The sequence below is a fragment of the Sceloporus occidentalis genome, unplaced genomic scaffold (genome assembly GCF_023333645.1).
Source record: "Sceloporus occidentalis isolate IW3139 unplaced genomic scaffold, rSceOcc1.0.p SCAF_6, whole genome shotgun sequence".
Taxonomy (NCBI): Eukaryota; Metazoa; Chordata; class Lepidosauria; order Squamata; family Phrynosomatidae; genus Sceloporus; species Sceloporus occidentalis.
The window spans coordinates 15,373,715-15,380,462 of record NW_028316986.1 but is presented as its reverse complement, the minus strand read 5'-3'; positions in this window follow the sequence as shown (position 1 = coordinate 15,380,462).

Genomic DNA, 6,748 nt, shown 5'->3' with positions numbered 1-6,748 from the left:
TACATCATAACACTTTAAATAAAATAAACCAACATATTACATACAACAGAGTAACGTGGGAAATAAAACTTAATGACATAATAACACACATAACCTACAGACATACCAGTTATGTCCCCACTCCCTACATTCCCTCCAGCATTACAACACTGATATTAATAATTATTAATACAAAAACTTCCTAATCTCCACCTTCCATATAGTCCTACAAAACATCTTTGGCTTTCCTCTTAAATTGTCTTCATTTGCTGTTATTACACAGAACCCTTCCCTCCCCAAAATTGCCAGTGGGGTCACTGGTGGTGGTCAGGTGGGTGTAGGATGTTGGCATGAAACCTGAGGAGGTCAAAGGAAGGGAGAAATAGCCCCACCTGCATGCTACATGTGCTTTGGAAGTAAGATTGCTTTTCTAGGTATCCCTCATTGCGCTGGACATTACAACTGGTAAAATTCAAAGACATAGGCGGGTTACATACCGCCATAAAAGTACGCGCAGAGCGTGTACTAGGGTTAGGGAGGTGCGGTGCTTCCGCACCTCCCTAACCCTAATACGCGCTCTGCGCGTAAAAAATGACGGCGGCCGTTCCAGATGGCCACCGCCATGAGGACATCACGGCCGCGCCGCCTCTATACGGAGTGGCGCAGACGTGACGTTCTCGCTCCGCGCCAGGGCGCCTAGTGCGCCCTTTGCGCGGACCAGGAAGGAGCTCCATTTCGAAGCTCCTTCCTGGTTTGCGGCGCCGCTTTGCGTCGCTGGGCACAGCCTTCAGACTGCTGCACCCAGCGAAGCAAGGGAGAAAGGGGCCCTTTCTCCTTCTCCCCGCCGCCGCGGGGTGTCCTTGGGGCTTGAAGCCCCAAGGACACCCCTTTTTAGGCTGCGGGGAAGCAGCGTTTTGCCGCTTCCCCGCAGCCTGAAAAGCGGCGGATCTGGGCCTCAGCGGCTGCCATTCTGACAGCTGAGGCCCCGATACACCGGGGAAAGGGGTGGGTACAGACCGCCCCAAATGGGCGGTCTGTAACCCACCATAGCCATCAGGGACATAGCCAAGGGGTGAGGGGGATCTTGGGGTCTGGACCCCCCCTTCCGTTAGAAAAATGAATGGTGCATGCTGCTGCGCCGCCGCACCCAAGCCCCAATATAATGGTGGCACTTAGTCTGGACCCCCCCCCCCCTTCCTAAAATCCTGGCTATGTCCCTGTAGCCATGTCAGTCTTGATTGGTATACCAAAGGATCTTGTAGCACCTTTGAGATTAACTGAGAGAAAGAAGTTGGTAGCATAAGCTTCCGTAGACTTTCATAAACTAAGTCTGCTTCATGAATGCTGGACTCCTGTTATTTTCTCTGCAACTGCAAAGTGGAACGGAGGCACCTTGGCAATTTCAGAAGTAGACAGGCACAGGAATGAGGACAGAAAATGTGTTCCTAGCACCAATTGCTAGTACTGCTGGTGACAGAGGATGAGTGAATGAATATTCCAGTCAGCTCTCACCCATTTAACTTGAAATGCGAGCATTAAATGAAAACAACTTGAATCTACATCACTGTCCTTAAATGGTTCTTTCTAACAGTGTCCTGAAGTATTTAAAATAGTTGAGCAGTCACATGTAAAGTTCAAAGATAAACATAACTTGGTCAAAATCCTTGCCACTTTAAGCAGAGTGGCCCTCAGCCACCTACCCAAGTGAAGATACATAAGAGACCAGAGGTCCTCTTACAAGAATGTTCAGCTCAAAGTTGTGACTCTGGAACATAGCTGTCTGTTTCAAAACTATTGGTCTATTTAGTTCAGTTTTGATGAGTGGCAGCAATGACTCTCCAAGATTTCAGGCCGATTTCTTTCCTAGCCCTACCTCTCTGGTATAATTACTAGTCTACTATCCAATTATTAAGCAGACCTGGCATAGTTTATCTTTCAAAATCAGATGTGATTGGTGTGTTCAGGATGGTGGGGGGCTCTAAGGCAGGGAGGGAAAGTTTCATGCAAGCTGCATCTCATCATTTTTTCAGCTGTTCTCACCCATTTCAGTGTTCTTGTGATAGCAACTGGATTCCTCAACAACTGCGGGCCTGTCTGCCATCTTTCAACCCTTTCAATGCACCCCATCCCTTTGGATTGACAAAGATGCTGCAAAATGTCTGAAGAATATAAGAGGAACTAGGCTAAAGTTCCAACCAGGTTACTGTTCACACAGTAACCAACCAGATGTCTGCTGGACATTCACAGACAGGACAAGAGTGCAACTATATCCCTCCTGTTTGTGTTTCATAAGAACACTGCCTCTAGTACTAGAGAGAACATATATCCTCCATGACTGGTAACTACTGATAGACCCATTCTCCATGAGTTTATCCAATTTCCTTTTACAAGCTGTCCAAGCTGGCAACCATCACTTTGGCCTGTGGCAGTGAATTCTACAGTGAATGCACTGCGTGAAGAAATACTTGAATTTCCTACAGATCTCAGAGACTGACAGCTACTGTCTCCTCCATTAGGATTCTGATGGTGTGGAAACATTGCACTCACTCTGACTGGCTTCAGAGTATTACATCTTCTAGTCATTTGGCAATTGTTCCCTATGCTACGTTGCCTTTATGACAATTGAACCAAAACCTGACCACCAAATTTGTATACTTTAGACAATGAAAAACATGTTACCTTAGAGACTGTTCTGAATTTGTACAATTCAAAGATGAAAAACATGTCAAAATAAATCACCAGATCCTCAATAACTGCATGATAAAGGTCAGCAAACATATTGAAACATAATTTCTGATGGATTGCTTTTTACCCAAAATCACATGATGCCACATTTACATATTATATAGCATCCTTTGCCAGCAAAGCAACCCCTGTCTGTTTCTAGAAGGAAATTACTTGTTTGGGCTACAGTTCCTCCAGTTCCTTACTATTGGTATGCCAAATGGGACTGGTGGGAGCTTTAGGCCAAAACATTTGAAAGGCCAAGGTGTTCCAACCCCAACACAAAGGGTTTGAAATCACAACCATTTCTTTAAGTCAAAATACCTTACTGTTTTAGTAATACTTTTTTTAAAGTATGAGAATTGCCTGGGATAGCAAGTCAGATAGAAAAGCATATGCATTATAGGAAACTCCTTACAACCCCTCACCTGGCTATACTAGGCCTCAGGGAAATCAACACAGAAAATAGTTTCTACTTCTGGAAAGAATAGACCATTTTTTAAAAACAAAAAGATGGATTTTTTTGCTCTTGCCACAAATGCAACCACTTTCAATTTGCATTGTGAGGCAACATAACTATTTCCTTTGTAATTATGTTGATGTCAACATGATTGGCAGGGGGAAACCAGATGAGCTTGCTTTGTGACAGCACACCTGCCTGCTTGGTCTGCTTCAGAATGAGGATCTGTCACTGGGTGGACACTCGCACACAGTCCTTAACTCTCTGAGAGGTAGTTGTCATGGATACAACCTAAAGATTTCCTTATGAAGTTAAGCACTGACACTTTGGAATCAAAATCAGGATAACATCACATTTAGGTGAGGGAAATCATCATACTCTTCCCTCCCAGATGTAAGACCTCTGTTTTTGTTTTGTTCTGAAAGACATGCTGATCCACGGCTTGTACTCCAGATCCAACACTTCCATGCCAGATGTTTGGAGATGTCGACTAGAAAAAGGGTTACTGTAGGCAGAGATGGCAAAGGTGAGTCGTGTTCTTTAGTCTCACCTGCACTCTGAAGGACAAGGAAACCATCAGGCAAGATGGAGACACTTCTTGGGGAATCATTGTCCATAGTTCTTAGTCATTTCAGGTTAAACAATTTGTTTTACCTGACTCAGAAGGTTCAAAATTGCAAGTTCTCTGCTCTTGTGCTCTAATGAATGCTGTCCGAGGTTCTGACAAACACATTACCTTGCCTGATCATCACTATGCTTCACTCAATGTGACCCTATAATTGCTGTGACTCTGCCCAGGAGTGTCATTAGGGGAGTAGGGACTGCAACAGGTGACAACTTTAGGGGTGGGTGTCACCCAGTGTGTTGGTGGCAAGAGGCTGCCTTCCAGGTATGGCAGGTGTGTTGGTCAGGAGAAAAAAATGAATCTTCTCTCTTTCCTGCTCATCCAAAAGCTCTGCCAGACCTGGAAAAAGCTGCTGAAGAGAGGAGTATTTTTTTAATGATCTGCACCAGGTATCAATATATTTGCACTGACTCTGCCATCAGTGATATCCCTTTGCCTTATTGAACATGACTTTCCTTTACCTGGTGTGAAGATTACTATGCTTCTATCCTACTAGTGTGTTTTTCTGCAACAACCAGTATTCCCTGTGAGCCTTATGATTTGGTGGCTCAGAAAGCCAGGAATTATGAATTAGGCACCAGGAATGAAAGAAGATACTAGAGGCAGGAATATCTTTTTGTTCAGGACATGTCCCAGACCAACAACTTTTCAAGGTCTGTGTGATCCAGTGACTCTCCAGAGCCTTAGAACATACATTTCCAGAAAGATATTCACATTGCAATCATGAGAGTTCAAACAGGGCAATTCTACAGAGAACTGAGAGGTGCTGCTTTTAGCTCAGATGGCACCTAGCAACTAGAAAACCAGTAATAGTGTGAACATAAGTCAGAAGACAATGGCCTGTTACAGACAGCCAAAATAAAGCTGCTTTGAGTCACAGTGGAGGTATGGTGTTTCAATGATGCATGCGTCCTAAGAGTCCAGAACCCACACCAAAGCCACACTCCAGTCCTTAGGGCTGGAGCGTGGCTTTGGTGCAACTTCTGGACTCTTAGGACGCATGCATCATTGAAACACCATACCTCCACTGTGACTCGAAGCAGCTTTATTTTGGCTGTCTGTAACAGGCCAATGTAACTGTTGAGGTCAGGTGGATTGCATAACCTATAGTGGCAACACAAGCAGATGAGGGATCACCACCAACAAAAATAATATGACTTCTAGCTTGCAATGGCAGGATTTCACCATTTTTGTGCTGAATTGCTTTGAAACAGTGGTGTAGCAAGGAGTTCAGCTCTATAACTTCCTTCATGGTAGGGCTCATAACATCACCTGCTACAGTACCAAGGTAACTGACAGATCCTCCTCAATTTGGCATTACATTAAAGATATGTTAGAAAAACAGAAGTAAAACTACCATCTGTTATAAACCATAAAAAATGAGCCTCATGGGCTTGTGAAATAGCGAGCTATGTACTTCATGCATGGTGGATTAATACTGTTGCCATTTTTATATTTCTTTTTTATATTTTTATCTGTCTTTTCTTCATTGAGATCAGGGAAATCGGATACACCACTTTAACTTCATTTAGTCCTATGAGATAATACTAGGTTCAGAGAGTCACCTAGCTGAACTGTATCAGAGATACGATCACAAGTTTCCTCAGCCAAAACCCAACATACTAACCATGATGCCATCTTTTCTGTATATAGAACAAACCCCTTTCATGGATGTTTGGACTTTACATGAGGTTGTAGCTATAAACTGTCCTTTTGGGTCAAGGTCCTGGGGCTTATCACAATGAGCTCCCAAAGTTGAAAACTAACCATTACACCAAAGCCTGGAAAGAGAAACTGTTTGAAACTTTGGTCCTGAGTTGTGTTATACATATATGTCAACAGACTTATTTTTCAGGGAAAGTGATAATATTAATGTATGGGACCAGATTACAGAAAATACCACATTTTCCTACAAAAGATTGTTAGGGTGTGGAAAGACGTGCTGTGTCCACCACGACCACCTACTGAGTTGAACCACGTCGACAGGACGCCAGGGAGAAGGAATCTAAAGAGATGTCTGCAAAGGTATTCAGGCCAAGAAGGAAAATATTCCTTCACCACTGCAAACGGCCTTAAGCTCCCGGCTTTTGAAATAACAACAAGAGCACTTCAAGCCTTCACTCTACACAAGGGCTTTAATAAATAAGTTACTTTAATAAATAAGTTACTTTGCCAACCAAACAACCATAACAACAAAACAGAGGCAGTTACTCTAACACCAACTGTCATAACTGACACACTGTCTCAGAAGGACCAACTGTCTCACTCTCCCTCAGTGACAGTTGAGAACGACAGTTGACAGTTGCATCAACATTCCAATGATGCACTGTTTGAATGCTGACATATATAACTGCCACTAGAGCTGTAAATTACTTCCACAACAGCTCCCCCTAGTGGCCACATCCATGTCATTTTATCAAACCTGTTTACCATGGTCCTGACAAAGATTGCCCAAGGAAATATTCCTCTCCATGTAGACCCTACCACCAGGAGCGACATGTTTGGTGAGAATGCAGAAGATGGATATCTTGACAGATACTCCCATCAAGGAAAGCCAGATTTTCACGTTCTTTGTTGTTCTTTCACCAGTAGGCAATAATATTCTTATTCAACTCATATAAGACTTTGGCACGTAAGCTAATCTGCTGTTGAAGAAAGGCCAGTTGAGAGCTGGTAATGTTGTCTAGTGTTATGCTTTCAGGTTGTTTGGACTAAATCCAGTTGTTAGTCCCAACTCAAGCTGACTGAGGGGCTGAACAGACGACCCCTAAGGGGCAGCCTGCAGCTGATCTTTTCAGTGCCAGATCAGGGCTGCAGCAACTACATGCCACAGCTCTGAGCTGACCCTTCCATGGCACAAAAGGGAGCTACAAAAACTGGCTCCTTTTTGCATCATGGAAAGGGCACCATAGCCGCCGGTGCCACAGCTTTTCAGTGCTTCTTTGGTGCTGTGTCATCTG